The sequence below is a fragment of the Eumetopias jubatus genome, unplaced genomic scaffold (assembly GCF_037043125.1).
Source record: "Eumetopias jubatus isolate StellerSeaLion01/CBP00866 unplaced genomic scaffold, mEumJub1_p1.0 scaffold_15, whole genome shotgun sequence".
Lineage (NCBI taxonomy): Eukaryota > Metazoa > Chordata > Mammalia > Carnivora > Otariidae > Eumetopias > Eumetopias jubatus.
In genome coordinates this window covers 35,977,196-35,993,968 of record NW_028274821.1, presented here as the reverse complement: position 1 = coordinate 35,993,968, position 16,773 = coordinate 35,977,196, and the positions used below count along the sequence as shown (strand labels likewise).

At 35.3% G+C, this 16,773-nt stretch overlaps 1 long non-coding RNA gene across 1 annotated transcript in view; it reads left to right on the top strand.

The window, feature by feature from the left end:
* The window catches only part of LOC148162380 (uncharacterized), a 227,456-nt gene that overhangs the window by 56,024 nt on the left and 154,659 nt on the right, over positions 1–16,773 (top strand). Inside the window, exon 2 of the long non-coding RNA XR_015766860.1 lies at positions 4,954–4,992. This is a non-coding gene — a long non-coding RNA (uncharacterized LOC148162380). The remainder of the gene's footprint in view (positions 1–4,953; positions 4,993–16,773) is intronic.

Here is a 16,773-nt window from a genome sequence, read left to right as displayed (position 1 = left end):
GCTCCGTCTCTGCAGCCGGCTTCCCTGCTCCGATACCTGGGAGCTCTGCTGCACTCAGGCACCCCTGGTCTTTCTGTGACCCCGAGGGTCCTGAGACCACACTGTCCCGCGAGGGTTCCACCCCCCGCTTAGCCACTGGAGTGACGTCCCTCAGCGGAGCCAACTTCTAAAAGTTCCGATTTTGTGCTCCGCGGCTCTATCACTTGCCAGAAGCGGCCGGCGGAGGCCCCCTCCCCCGCCGTCTATCCTCCCAAATATCTCCTCGGATTCACTTCTCTACACGTCCTACCTTCCAGTAAGTGGTCGCTTCTCTGTTCAGAGAGTTGTTGCTACTCTCTTCTTCAGTCTCCTGTTGAGTTCGTATGTGTTCAGAATGGTTTGATCCCTATTCAGCTGAATTCCCCAGACGAGACGAAATCCAGGTCTCCTACTCCTCCGCCATCTTGCTTCACTCCCTCAAGGTTAGCAAGCTCTTAAGGAATGGTAGAAGTGCCTGCTCTACCAGACACCAAGGTATATTATAACATTACATTATGTGAAAGGTGTGAGGTAGACAAATAGTTAAATGCAATGCATTGCCATCTAGAATAAAGCCAAGCATCTATGGGCACTTAATTTATGACAAAACTAGCATTGTAGAGCAGTAAAAAAAGTTAAGATATTTTCAATAAATTTGTTGGGTCAATTTTTAAAATAATGAAACTCTTCCCCAACTCACAATGAGCAAACATTAATTTCAGATAGGTTTTTTTTATTATATGCAAGATAGAAAAGAATCATAACACAACAAAACTTTCAGGACAGGGCGCCTGGGTGGCTCAGTTGGTTAAGCGACTGCCTTTGGCTCAGGTCATGATCCTGGAGTCCTGGGATCGAGTCCCACATCGGGCTCCCTTGCTCAGCAGGGAGTCTGCTTCTCCCTCTGACCCTCTTCCCTCTCGTGCTCTATATCTCTCATTCTCTCTCTCTCTCAAATAAATAAATAAATAAATCTTTAAAAAAAAAAACTTTCAGGACAAAATAGAGAATACATATGATCATTTTGTGCAATAAACAGGACACAAAAATAAATAAAAATAGATTGTTAAATTTGACTGTAGTGAAATTAAGAATTAATGTTCAACAAAAGTCACAATAAATGAGTAGAAGTGTGAGCCATGAATGGGAAATGTATTTTCACCACATATAGCCGGCAAAGGGCTCATAACTAAAAGACATAAAACATTTCTACAAATTAATATGGAGAAGACAACCCACAGGAAATGGAAAGAAATTGAAAATATCTCCTTAGTGTATATAAGCAAACACATACATACATGACTAATACATGAAAATGCACCGAAACTCATCTCATTAATAATCAAGGAAATGTAAAATTACATTCTACTACACAGTAAACTAATGACCTAAATCAAGCAGAATAACCATTTTCAGGTGAATTTGTGAAACAATAGCAACTCTCATACACTATTTGGCAAGATCTTCTAAAGTAAGGACATATGCACATTTTCTGACATAGTAATTTACTCCTAGGAATTATCCAACATAAATGCATGTTTTAAAATGATGCTCAGAGAATTATTCATAATAACTAAAAAGTATAAAATATATATCTGCCAAAAGAGGATTGAATATATAGATCGTGAAATATTTGTCCAACAGTATATTACAGATTAATGCAAACTAACGACAGCTACAAGCCACAAGACAGGTGAATTTCACAAGTGTGGTGCTAAGGGAAAGAAACTTGAAAGACATAGAAGAAAAGGTAGTGTTTTTTTTTTCCAATTATATAAAGTTCAAAACTAAGGCAAAATAAAACTATAGGATGAACAAAAACTCTGGAAACATATATAGATATATATCATAGATAGTTTATTGAGATTACAATACACAATGTGTTCAATGATATTACGTGATCTGTTCAAAGGGCTGACCCTCTCTGGCAATGCAGAATGCGTATATCTTGCATATTTATTATGAATATGTGGTGTCTGTGCTGCACTTCCACAAGTTTCCGCATTTGCATCTGTGTTGCCTCAGATGGTTTGTATTTTCATTTGAACCTGTGCTTCAGCAAGGCCCACAAGAAATAATCAAGTAGGTTCAAACTATGTGTGTGTGTGTGTGTGTATGCTGTGTACATATATGTCTGTGTATACTATGTGTATGTATTTGTGTGTATAAGTAAGTGAATATATATTATGCATATATGCTGTGTGTATGTCTGTGTATATGTGTGTATAAACATAATCACACTGTGACCAAAAGCTGTGGGTTTCTAGTGTTAGCCATGTTCTTGTTCTTGATCTCTGTGGTGATTACATGAGTGTTTACTTTGTGATAATTTATTGAGCTTTATACATTTGTACTTTTGCAAGTTTCTTGTGTGGTTTTCAACTGACAACAAATAACTTAAATATGAAAAGGAATGAAAATTGGCTCTTAGACTTGGGACTAAGATCCTAGAACAGAAGCTTCCAGGAAACAGTATCCACTTTACACCTGTGAAGGCAGGCTAAGGAATTCAAGGAACTCTCTCATAATACTACAAGATCCATTACTTGCTCCTCTCAAGTGAAGTGCTGGTCTTCTCAACTGATTCTAGGTCCTAGAGAAGGAATTTTTAATTGATTTATTCTGGGTGATTTTTTACGTTAGTGATCCAACATTATAGATATAATTCTGACCAGAGAACCTAATTTAAATGCTCTGAGAATAAGGAGGAAGTCACACACTCAATACATACAAAACCCTAGACATAGTGTCAATTCTTTTTCTTCGTTTATTGTATTTTCCATTCTCTTTCAAAGGAAGATAGGTGTTTCAACACTCATAAAATACGTAATTTCAAACTTGATTCCCAAGGCAAAAAGAAAAGGTGATCGTCAAATGTTTAAAAAAAAAAACCCTTTATTTTATAATAATAATGGTTAGAAGTTCAATATTTCTGCTCAAACACAGAGAAAGACAGGCATATTTACAAAAGGCCTCACAATGTTTGCCATTGCCTTTACACAAGACAACATTTATAAAACCTCTGCATCCCGTGGCAGGTGCTAGGTCTTCTCTTGGGGATTTCTGCTGTTCAGATATTGTCTTTCATTTGAACTTCAAAAACCTTTAAAAAATAGAAGCTGCATTTCAATATAATTTGGTAATTAAAACTCTTATTTTTATCATTATAATATCTTCCATGGATTTACTTTTCAAAAATGAATCAAAGCCCAAACTAATTGCTCTCTGATAGCTAGCAAAGGCAGAAAAATTAGAAAAGCTTTTAAAAATGAAGCACTGGTTTGCCTCACCCATAGGAAAATTGAATGCATGTAATAAATAGAGAATCTCAAGTACATTTAATAATGATATTCCCCTCTTCCACTGAGAACTTAAAGAATAAAACTGAATAACTATTATGGTCACCTGAGTAATTGGAAATATGGTTTTAGGAGCAAGACTGTATTCCCTTTCTTTGTTTTAATGGCATAATAGGAAATTAAATAAACATATTAATTTAAGTGAAAAACATTTTCATCTATGAAAATGATTTCCTAAAGTATTCTCATCAGTCTATAATACTTGTGATGATTTTGTAGAATTATAAAATTTTATTGTATGTGTATTTTATTTATTTTTAAATTTAATTTTATTATGTTATATTAGTCACCATACATCATTAGTTTTTTATTTTGTTATGTTAATCACCATACATTACATCATTAGCTTTTTCTTTTAAGATTTTATTTATTTATTTGACAGAGAGACACACAGCAAGAGAGGGAAAAGCAGGCTTCCCGCAGAGCAGGGAGCCCAATGCGGGGCTTGATCCCAGGCCCTGGGATCATGACCTGAGCCAAAGGCAGATGCTTTAATGACCGAGCCACCCAGGTGCCCCACATCATTAGTTTTTGATGTAGTGATCCACCATTCATTGTTTCCCTATAGCACCCAGTGGTGGGGGGTGGGAGGGATGGGATGGCTCCGTGATAGACACTGGGGAGGGTATGTGATATGGTGAGCACTGTGAATTGTGTAAGACTGTTGAATCACAGACCTGTACCTCTGAAACAAATACTATATTATATGTTTACAAAATCAAAAAAGGAAGAAGATAGCAGGAGGGGAAGAATGAAGGGGGGGTTACTGGAGAGGGAGACGAACCATGAGAGACTATGGACTCTGAAAAACAAACTGAAGGTTCTAGAGGGGAGGGGGGTGGGGGGTGGATTAACATGGTGATGGGTATTAAGGAGGGCACGTTTTGCATGGAGCATTGAGTGTTATACGCAAACAATGAATCATGGAACACTACATCAAAAACTAATGATGTAATGTATGGTGATTAACATAACATAATAATAAAAAAATAAATCATTTCCGGAGTTCCAAAAAAAAAAAAACAAAAAAACAAAACAGTGCTCCATGCAGTGGAGCTGTTTTCCAAAGTGGCTGTACAAGCTTGTATTTCCACCAACAGTGTAAGAGTGCTCCCCTTTCTTCACAACCTCTCCAACATTTGTTGTTTCTTGCCTTGTCAATTTTTGCCATTCTAAGTGGTGTAAGGTGGTATCTCGATGTGGTTTTGATTTGAATTTCCCTAATGGCTAATGATGATGAATATTTTTTCATGTGTCTGTTAGCCATTTGTATGTCCTCTTTTGAGAAGTGTCTGTTCATGTCTTCTGCCCATTTTTTGACTTGATTATTTGTTTTTTGGGTGTTGAGTTTGAGAAGTTCTTTATAGATCTTGGAAATCAGTGCTTTGTCTGTAGTGACATTTGCAAATATCTTCTCCCATTCTGTGGGTTGCCTCTGTTTTGTTGACTGTTTCCTTTGCTGTGCAGAAGCTTTTTATCTTGATGAAGTCCCAAAAGTTCATTTTTGCTTTTGTTTATTTTTTAAAAAGAAAACTAACCCATCTCCCCCCTTCCCCCTTCTTCTTCTTATTATTAGGCTTGGATTCCTGGATCATCTGGTGACTTCAAGTATCTGGTAAGACATTTTATTGATGTAGTATTATCAATATTTTTGTTTTATTTTCCACAAATCTTTGGAGGATATGTTTGTTTTTGCTCTTGTTTTTTTCTTCTCTCAGGCTTAATCATTTTTCTTAATTCTCCCCTCATTTCCATCATTTGCAGTTGAATCTCAGAAGGCAAATAAAAGGTCAGTTATATCTTAGCACATGTAAAATGATCAGATAAGTCCAGATACTACTTCCAGATTCAACTTCATGGGTCAGGAAATTATTCCAAAGAGTGGTAGCATTTGTTCGTTAAGGAAACAAAATTTACCATGAAAAGAATCTGAGATAGAAAAGAGGATTATTCAGGTAAAAGAAAGTATCAATTGGAAAATTTTTCTTTTAATATCAGATGCAACAGTTGTATCTTGAATAAAAACCATGGGGGCTGAGTATGATAACTGGATTATAAAAATTGTTTTCATTGCTACGTTGTTATTAAAGTTTACAGAATATGAAACTAGAAACACACTGAAGCCACTGCTCTTTTCACATGGCAACTCTTAAATTTCTTATAGCATTTGCCTGGTACATAGACATGGGAAAGATATATTGTTTAATTAAAAAGATGAGATGATAAGGTAGAAGTTTTTTCTCTTAAATTGTATTTTTATAAACAACAGCTTTTTATTCATCTTAGAATCTACCCAGTCCTTTTATTTTTCTCCAAATATTATTGAAAGTTTGATAACATTCAAATTCATATGTTGGGGTCCTACTATGTTCTGAATCTCTGCAAGATTCTCTGCAAGAAATAAAACATTTTATTTCACATTCTCTTGCTTACTTTTCTAAAGAATACTCCAACTTGGATTTTTATTCTCGTGTAGACTGGGAGTCCCATTTTTTTTTTTTTAATTTCTAGAGTCACCTTTTCTATAATACCCAGCTGAGAGTAATATGAAATTCCATCTTGACAGATTGCAGGAGTACTATCTTACACGCCATTCTATAGTAATAACCGGTTATTGCTTGGTTAGAACAGGAGGGTGGTGAGAGTTCAGCACATCTTTTTGTTGTGCATTACCTCTTGCTCCCAAATACTTTTTATGGATTCTCAACTAGTACCTTCTGGCCATCTTCTCATGACTTTTCTGTGCAACTTCAGTCTATCCCAGTCTATACCTCCTGTCAAACAGTAGCAGAGTAAACTGTCATATTTAAAAACTACTACTGAAGACTTAAGGTTAAGCTAGCCCAATAAGAGCACAAAAAAGGGAAACTTAAACTTGTATCAGGTCTTACTGCTCCTGAAACCACTGTATACGCATCCGCAAAGGGAATGGCATTCTCAGTTCTTTTCTCAGTACCAACACTCCAGTGTATTTTGCAGACCCACATCGCTTCCAGCAGAATCCACTTTGGAGTTCCTTATATTTGAGTCCAGCCATTTAAGTGTAAAATAGATTAACATTATAATAGTCTGATAGAATTTTACCTAGCCTACAAAGGAGACCTAGTTCTCTTTATCATGCAGACTTTTCCTACGCATGAGTAGGATATGGCATTACTTTTGGATAGGGTTATGTTGAAAATGCTCCCAAACAAACTCAGCATTCCATATTTAGCCATAAATAGGAGCAACAGAAACTTGAAGTTTCTTTCCTATTTAAATTGGCAGTGTGTTCTTCCCAATTCTGATCATCACAACTCATTATCATCTGGGTTTTCTTCTACCTTGTAATTCATCTCATTTCTAATCCATGTCTCACATGATAGACTGATGATTCATTCTAAAACAATTGTGTTTCCTATAAGCATTTTTATCCCCCCATAATCTGCTGTGTAAGATATAATGGAGTTCTGCCACACTTATTGAAAAGCAATGTTCCTTGAGTACAAGCCAGGAAACTCAGAGCTGGTCACATGGCCCAGTTCTTTCCTCTCTCATCCCCCATTGTCACCATTTCTGCTTCTGTGAGCAGAGTGACCTTCCCTATCTGCCCATACACCTGCTTTCTATTCATCCCTCAATGTATAGTTCAACTCCCATTTTCTCCCAGGAGTCTTCATTTTTAAAAATATTGTAGTTTGATCTTCCCTCTCCAAACTCTTTATTTTCAGGATCACAAATTTCAGTACTTTTACTTTATAGTGTCATAATGCTCTAAGGTTCTTTTGTTATGTATTTTCTACTCAGAAATTTTGCAAGCTTTTAAATGAGGTAACACTGCCATTTTGTGTTGTTTACTATGACTTACCTAACGTATTTCTCTGTGTTTCCTAGTTTTACAAGAAATATTTTCAATTGACTAACTTATTTAATCTCACCTACACTTATAAAGACCAAACCTAAAATTTAATTTCTACAATTGTTTGCTTCTATCCAATTATGATTTTCAAAGGAAAGTGATATGAACATAGAGGATGACTAATAGTATTACCTGAAACAAATTCTGCATCATATAATTCATTCTAGAAAATCTTTTCAAGAATAATTCAAAGAAAAGAAAATAAATGTAAAATTCAAATCAAAATAGTGCTGAAATGTAAATGATAATATGCAAACTATTACAGAATAAATAGATTAAAATATACTCTATTCAATTATGATAACTCTCAAACTAAAAATAATATTTACTCTGGAACTAAATGTCAGCAATAAAAATTCACTTCAATATAGAAGAACTAACATTGCCTACACTGAAGTTGAAAATATTTACAGAAAATCATATCACAGCATTTTTTCATTTATATGAGATAATGTGTTTAATTCTTACAATTCACTGAATTTCATATCTGTGTGTGCAATTGCAGCAATCTGTTCCAATTCATAAATTTTATTTTCTGCACCTGGAGTTTGGACCTTTTAAGAGGTCAGAATAATAACATATGCACAATTATGTACGGTTGAAGGGAATTCATATTTTTAAGCATTCATTGTAAATCAGGTGTTAGGCTAGGTGCTTTTTCTATGTAGCCTTATTTGAACCTTCCAATCATACTTTGAGTCATACATTTTGTCCACCATTTTAGAGCTAAGAATACTAAGGGTTAGCGAGGTTAATTACTTCATGTGTAATCATTTAGTAAATTAAGATACTGAGATTTCAATTTATTCCTAGGACTCCAAAGACTCCACTGATATGCCTTCCCAAAGAAAGCTTATCCCAGTAAGCTTTTAATAAAACCTAATTCTACATGTATTGGAGTAAAAATCCTGATCTGTGGTCTTTAGAAAGTTGATACATAAGTGGTTAAAAAGAGATTTAATCTTTGTACTTGCAGTTACTTGAGAAGACAAAAAGCTTGCCTATTTTAAGTCCAAGGGGGAAAAATTGTTACAGACTGTGCCCAAATTGTGTGTGTGCGTGTGTGTATCTTTTTTATCATATATATGATAGAAATCTATCATATATATGTACATGTATATGATAGAAATATGCATACATATACCTGTGTCATTAATAACAAAAGCAGAATCTGTGGAAACCCACATGATCTTTCTGTATTTGGACAATGGTGATTAATGGATACTTTATTCTCTCATTCATGTTCTCAGGTTTTAATGTAAATTTTATGTAAATTTGGCCATCCTGAATTTTTTTTTTAACAGTATTACAGGCAACCTGCAAATTACACTCATGTGCTTAGCATTAGTCTTGGAATTTCTTTGAAGTAATATAAATTATTCAACTGCAGTACTGCATCTTCCAGGAATTGAGTGCTGTCTTCAATATAGAGGGTTTAAAAATATTTCTTGGACATATGCCAAAATATCTTGATGATGTAAAGTACCCCCACCCCTTGAAAATGAAATGTTTGGTGTTAAAATATTGTATGTTTTGTGAGTTTCTTAGGTTGTATGTGAAAACTGAAGGGAACAAACCACACACATATGTCTACTCATAAGTTTGAATTAGTATATCAAAATACTCTGTAAATTTTTTTTTAATCCCTGTCTGAATTCCAATGACATTATTCAAAGAAATAGAAGACAGTCCTAAAATTAATATGGAATCACAATAGATACCAAATACCCAGAGCACTGTAAATTTTAAAGCAATATACTCTTACTAAAATTGTTTACTATTAGTATGCTATCCTGATGTGAATTTTCATGAAGCAAACAAAAATCATATGGTCGGAGACCAAAGAAAGGATTCATACTCACGCCAGTTCATTTCTCCCTGCATCCCCTCACAGTTTACTGAGTATCTTACTTATGTAAACAGTCTGATAGAGGTTGAGTGATAGAATAACAATATGACATGACCCTGACTTCAGGGATCATCATTTTATGTGTTCCATATAATTGTGCTGCTTTTACTTATTTTTTTTCTTTTTGAAAACTGACATTGTTTAAAATTCTGAGCTTTTGTTTCAGGCCTTGCATTGTTTCCCTTTACCTTGCTGGGGTAGCAGATTATTGGGACCATGAGGATAGTGTGAGAAATGTTGCTAGTGCACATCAATATCTGGATTTCCTTTTACTTTTGAGCCTGAAGGAGATTATATTTCCACCTTCCAGTTTGGTGGGGCCATGGGGTTACTTCTAGCTAAGGAACAGTGGGAATGTGCTTTTCTAGCCTCTCTGCTTCTGCACAAGAGGTATCAGCTTGAAATAATGGGGCCATAAGAGTAGATCATCCTGAATCCTTGACTCACCGATGAAAGACAGTTGCTGTGTCAAGTCCTTCAGTTCCACAGCCAACTGAGAAGACCAGAAAGCGCTATTTTGTCTTAAGCCACTGAGGATGTTTTGATGTGTTTTAGTTTTTTTTCTTTGTTTGTTTCTGTTTTGTTTTTTATTTGGTTTCATTATAGCAACAAAAAGTCTGCCCAAACTAATCAAATTGTTCTGGGAAAATGGGCATTGTAGTGTTTGGGTAATTCTAAAATCTGGAGTCTATTTCTAAAGGTATATTTTGACAATTATTTTTTACTTTAAAATAGTTTTCTTCTGTCACCAAGTAATCTTTGCTCGACAAATTAGGTAACACAGGCCCCCAAATAATAGTCTTGGGAGATGTGTACTAAAATATTTAATAAAAATCAGCTATTATTTCCTTAACAAATATCTTTAGATGAACCAAACAACATGAAGTAGGGAAAAATATAAGGCATATATCTAATTTTGAAATGGTACATATTCAGTGGAAGGATGATCAACTTTCTTGTAATAATACTTTTAGTTCTTTAATGTTATCTGGCATTAGGGATAGAAAGACCATATAACAATGCTTTCCTTTTTCTTAAGTTAAAAAGATTCTCCATATCTTAGATAATTCTATTGAGGTGTGGTGCTCAGAGTAATCTATATTCAGCACTTCATTTTTTCAGAATGACCTAAAACAACACCCCCTCTTATGTCTTATTCTTTATTTTTTTTACCTTTTATAGTGGAGGTCTCCATATCCTTTCTCATTTTTACTTTTTAAGAGATGTACTCATTTAAATGCCACTAACATGCCCTCCAGCAACATTTCTACAACAGCTAATTAATTAAACATAACCCCTCTTCTTCACACACAGGACTGGAGATCAAAAATAATTGTATACAATTACCAGGAACTGAAAGAATTTAAATGTACTACCATGGAAGGGAGCACAACAAATTATGCCTCTTGAAGTATTTCAATGCCAATCATTAATAGCCTCTAAAATCACTGTGGGGCATTAAAATTTACCTCTATACCATTTATTACGAATCAGAGTTATTACATCTGGAATTCAGTCTGACTTTGGTGTTACATCCTTTCAACAATTTCTATTAACCTTGTTTCTGCTTGTTCCTCTCAATTCCACCTCAGGATGGAGTTCAGGAGATCTTCGTAAGACAGCACATTCCATTTTTGGGAGACTATTAGTTTTTAAACATATTTCCTTAGCACTAAGCAAATTTATTTCATATTAGTAGTTAGCTCCTCAGAGTGGCATAGGACTCACATACTTGCAAAAAACAATCCTTAGTTCGACTCTTCTAGAGTCAATAATCAGACTACATGGGTAAGTGTCCTTTTAGAGGAAAGTAGCTTATCTACTTCCCAGGCACTCTCATCTGACATAGAATATTAATAAATGCTTTTGTGAAAACAATTTAAATAACGATTCTAATAAATCTACTGGCATTATCTTCTCTATCTTAGTACTAATACATTGAAAGAATATTTTGTGGTTAATTAAGCACAAGTGTGCACAAGCATAAGTGTCCCCTGCTTGATTTTTTGCCTGCTGTCTTAAGTCAAGCAGTACTTCTCCAGATGTTCACCAAAATAGAAATACTACCCTATTAGTTTTTTTTAATATATATTTATTTAAAAACTCCATGTTTATTATTCTCTGTGCTCACATGTTACTTCCTCTATTTGCAGTACTCAGAACACTGGACTTACTGTCCAACAAATATCATGTGATACCAGGGATGCTCTATGATTTGTAGCTGATGCCCTGTCGATTTCTCATCCCCCTCCCTTTTCTTGTGAGAGATGCTAGGACAATCATTTCCACTTTGTCCTAACCTGAAAAACACTCCTGCAATGTAAACTGTTGTATTCGAAAAAGATACTTTGAAAAGTTTCCCATAAATATATTGAGGCATATGAAAGGGTCTTTGCATGTGTCATTACTATTTTCTAGCTATTGTTGAATTGGTTTTATTTTTAGTGGGAGATATATGGTAGGAGATATCTTTCATAATTTCAGAAATAGAGGAGGAACAGTGAAACATGAAAAGATAATAAAAATGAGGTTAAAGAAAGGCAATATTATATGATGTTTAATTTTCCTGAAAAAAATGTAAACATAGACCTTATATGCTTTTGTTTGTCATGTATTGATTCACTGTCAAATACATACCTTTTCCCTGTTCTATTGTTTCATTGATATAGAATGTACTACTTTGTCTATATCTCACTATTTCGATTAGATGAATTAGTCCTCAAATATGTATTTTATTTATTCCTTTATTTTTTTAAAGATTTTATTTATTTATTTGAGAGAGAGAGAATGAGAGATAGAGAGCACGAGAGGGAAGAGGGTCAGAGGGAGAAGCAGACTCCTTGCTGAGCAGGGAGCCTGATGCGGGACTCGATCCCGGGACTCCAGGATCATGACCCGAGCCAAAGGCAGTAGCTTAACCAACTGAGCCACCCAGGCACCCTATTTATTCCTTTGACTATTCTTTCTACCAAATAATGTAGTTCTGTTAATAACACTGAAAGCCGTATCCCCAGGCCCCTGGGTGGCTCAGTCGGTTAAGCATATGCCTTTGGTTTAGGTCATGATCCCAGGGTCCTGGGATTGAGCCCCACATTGGGCTCCCTGCTCAGCGGGGAGCCTGCTTCTCCCTCTGCCTCTTCTCGCTGCTTGTGCTGTCTCTCTCTCTCTCTTTCTCAAATAAATAAATAAAATTTTAAAAAAGAAAAGAAAGCAGTATCTCCAATGACCATTAATTTTCAGCCATGTATGATGTCATACATATGCATTTGTGTTTTTGACATGTACATAGTTTGCTTTTTGCCACAGCCACCAAAATTGCTTTGAATTTATATTTGATCCTTTTTAATATGCTTTTTATTAAGTAAAATTTTACAATAGACCATATAGACAATTACAGTGAAGTTTTAAAAATGCTTAAGGAATATCATAGCATTAGATACTGAGTGCATAGATAATGAACAATAGTGAGTGGCAAGGTGGGTGAGCTTTAGGGGAATGGGACTATGCTAACCGGCATAAATATGGAGGATTTTACATTGTACTGCCAATGGCTACCTACTCCAGAATAAGAATTCCACTTCAGTCTCTATCCTTGCTTCTGAGATATCCATTATAACCTAGACATGTGTACTGGTTCTTACATATGGAATGTAGAGTCTTGGTACATGTGTATGGAAATGGCAGTGTTCTCATGTGGATCTCTGAGAGTGAGGATGTTTTTGGTGTAAGGTTAAATGGATAAAACCAAGGAGATTTCTGAGAAAGATAATAGAAGCTTAATTCTGGAACAGTGTTTTCTTGGTATTATATGACACAACAATGATGATGTACAAGTGGTTCATAAATCATATTGTAGGATTTTTTCTAACCTAGAACTCTGCCAAGTCAAATAAGTCATGTTTCATACTTAGATAGCTATGTAGTTATGTACAACATAATAATTTGGCATTTGTATACATTACAAAGTGATCACCACAATAAGTTTAATTTACATCTGTCAACATACATACTTAGAAATTCTTTTTCTTTTGATGAGAACTTTTATGATTTATTCTCAGCAATTTTACAATATGCAATACAGTATTAACTATAGTAACCATTCTATATATAATATTCCTGTGATTTATTTTATAACTGGAAGTTTGAATCTTTTGACCTCCTTCACCCATTTTACTACCTCTGCTCCACCTCTAGCAACCACCAGTCTATTCTCTGTATCTATGAACTCAGTTTTTTTAAGATTTCATATCTGAATGAGATCATATAGTATTTCTTTTTCCGTCTGACTTATTTTACTTAGCCTAATGCCCTCAAGGTTTATCCATTTTGTTGCAAATCGCAGGACTGCCTCTTTTATTGGCTGAATAGTATTCTATTGTGTATATATACCACATTTTCATCTATTTGTTCATTGATGGACACTTAGGTTGTTCACATACCTTGGCTATTGTAAATAATGCTGTTATCAACTAAGGGTGCAGATATTTCTCCAACATAGTGTTTTCATTTTTTAGATAAATAATCAGAAGTGGAATTGCTGGATTATATGGTAGTTCATACGGGAGTTTGGGTTTTTAAATTTTTGAGGAAACTCCATAATGGCTGTACCAATTTATATTCCCACCAGCAGTGCACAAAAGTTCCCTTTTCTCCATGTCCTTGCCAATACCTGGTATTTCTTATCTTTTTACAATAGCCATTCTAACAGGTATGAAGTGGTATCTCTTTGTGGTTTTGATTTGCATTTCCCTGATGATTAGTTATGTTGAGTACTTTTTCATTTACCTGTTGGCCATCTGTATGTCGTCTTTGGAAAACTGTCGACTCAGGTTCTTGGCCCATATTTTTAAATTGGGTTGCTTGTTTTGCTATTGAGTTGTATGAGTTCTTTATATAATTTAGATATTAACCCTTATCAGATATATGATTTGCAATTATTTTCTCTCATTTGGTGGATTGTGATTTCCTTTACTGTGCTAAAACTTTTTAGTTTCATAGAGTGTCATGTATGTACATTTGCTTTTGTTGCTTTTGCTTTTGGTGTTAAATCAAAAGTCATCACCAAGAATGATGTCAAGGGGCTTACCACCTATGTTTTCTTCCAGGGATTTTATGGTTTCAGGTTGTATATTTGAGTCTTTAATCCATTTTGAGTGCATGATGAAAGGTAGTGATACAGGGTTGTTCTTTTCTTTTTTTTTTTTTTGTCTTTGAATTCTATTACATGTGGCTGTCCAGTTTTCCCAACATCATTTAATGGTTTTTAAAAGACACCATTTCCCCACAGTATAGAATTGGCTTCTTTGTCATAAATTGATTGACCATATATGCATGTGTTTATTTCTGGATTATTTATGCTGCTCCATTGATCTATGTGTTTATTTTTATGTGACTATCATGCTGTTTTGATTGGTAAAGATTTGTAATACAGTTTGAAATCAGGTAGTGTGATGCTTCCAGCTTTGCTCTTTGACTTAAGATTGCTTGACCATTTCTGGTTTTTTGTGGTACCATACAAATTTTAGGATTGTTTGTTTTATTTCTTTGGAAAATGTCATTAGATCTTTGATAAGGATTGCATTGAATCTGTAGATTGCCCTGGTTGGTATGGACATTCTAACAATATTAATTCTTCCAATGTATGAACACAAAATATTTTTCCAGGTATTTGTGTTGTCTTCAATTTCTTTTTTTTCCACATTAATTTTTTTTTTATTGTTAGAGTAAACACCATACATTGCATCATTAGTTTTTTATATACTGTGCCATGATTCATTGTTTGTGCATAATATCCAGTGCTCCACACAGAACGTTCCCTCTTTAATACCCATCACCAGGATAAACCATCCCCCACGCCCCTCCACTCTAGAACCCTCAGTTTGTTTTCAGAGTCCATCATGTCTCATGGTTCCTCTCCACCTCCAATTCACCCCCTTCATTCTTCCCTGCTGCTAACTTCTTTTTTTTTTTTTCCTTAACATATATTACATTATTTGTTTTGGAGGTACAGATGTGTGATTCAACAGTATTGCACAATTCACAGCGCACACCATAGAACGTACCCTCCCCAATATCTATCACCCAGCCACCCCTTCCCTCAACCCCCCACCACGACAGAAACCCTCAGTTTGTTTCCTGAGATTAAGAAATCCTCATATCAGTGAGGTCATATGATACATGTCGTTCACTGATTGATTTATTTCACTCAGAATAACACCCTCCAGTTCCATCCACGTCGTTGCAAATGGCAAGATCTCATTCCTTTTGATGGCTGCATAGTATTCCATTGTGTATATATACCACTTCTTCTTTATCCATTTATCTGTCGATGGACATCTTGGCTCTTTCCAAAGTTTGGCTATTGTGGACATTGCTGCTATAAACATTGGGGTGCAGGTACCACTTCGGATCCCTACATTTGTATTTTGGGGTAAATACCCAGTAGTGCAGTTGCTGGATCGTACGGTAGCTCTATTTTCAACTGTTTGAGGAACCTCCATACTGTTTTCTAGAGTGGTTGCACCAGCTTGCATTCCCACCAACAGTGTAGGAGGGTTCCCCTTTCTCTGCATCCCCGCCAACATCTGTCATTTCCTGACTTGTTAATTTTAGCCATTCTGACTGGTGTGAGGTGGTATCTCATTGAGGTCTTGATTTGGATTTCCCTGATGCCGAGTGATGTTGAGCACTTTTTCATGTGTCTGTTGCCCATTTGGATGTCTTCTTTGGAAAAATGTCTGTTCATGTCTTCTAACCATTTCTTGATTGGATTATTTATTCTTTGGGTGTTGAGTTTGATAAGTTCTTTATAGGGTTTGGATACTAGCCCTATATCTGATATGTCATTTGCAAATAATTTCTCCCATTGTTTCGGATGTCTTTTGGTTTTGATGATAGTTTCTTTTGCTGTGCAAAAGCTTTTTATCTTGATGAAATCCCAATAGTTCCTTTTTGCCCTTGCTTGCCTTGCCTTTGGCGATGTTTCTAGGAAGAATTTGCTGCAGCTGAGGTTGAAGAGGTTGCTGCCTGTGTTCTCCTTTAGGATTTTGATGGACTCCTGTCTCACGTTTAGGTCTTTCAACCATTTGAGTCTATTTTTGTGTGTGGTGTAAGGAAATGGTCTAGTTTCATTCTTCTGCATGTGGCTGTCCGATTTTCCCAACACCATTTTTTGAAGAGACTGTCTTTTTTCCACTGGACATTCTTTAGTGCTTTGTCAAAGTTTAGTTGACCATAGAGTTGAGGGTCCATTTCTGGGCTCTCTATTCTGTTCCACTGATATATGTGTTTGTTTTTGTGCCAGTACCATGCTGTCTTGATGATGACAGCTTTGTAATAGAGCTGGAAGAACGGAATTGTGATGACGCCAGCTTTGCTTTTCTTTTTCAACATTCCTCTGGCTATTCAGGGTCATTTCTGGTTCCATACAAATTTTAGGATTATTTGTTCCATTTCTTTGAAAAAAGTGGATGGTATTTTTTTCTAATGAGAACTAATATTTATATTTTTCTTTTTTATTTTTTTACTGTTATGTTAATCACCATACATTACATCATTAGCTTTTGATGTAGTGTTCCATGATTCATTGT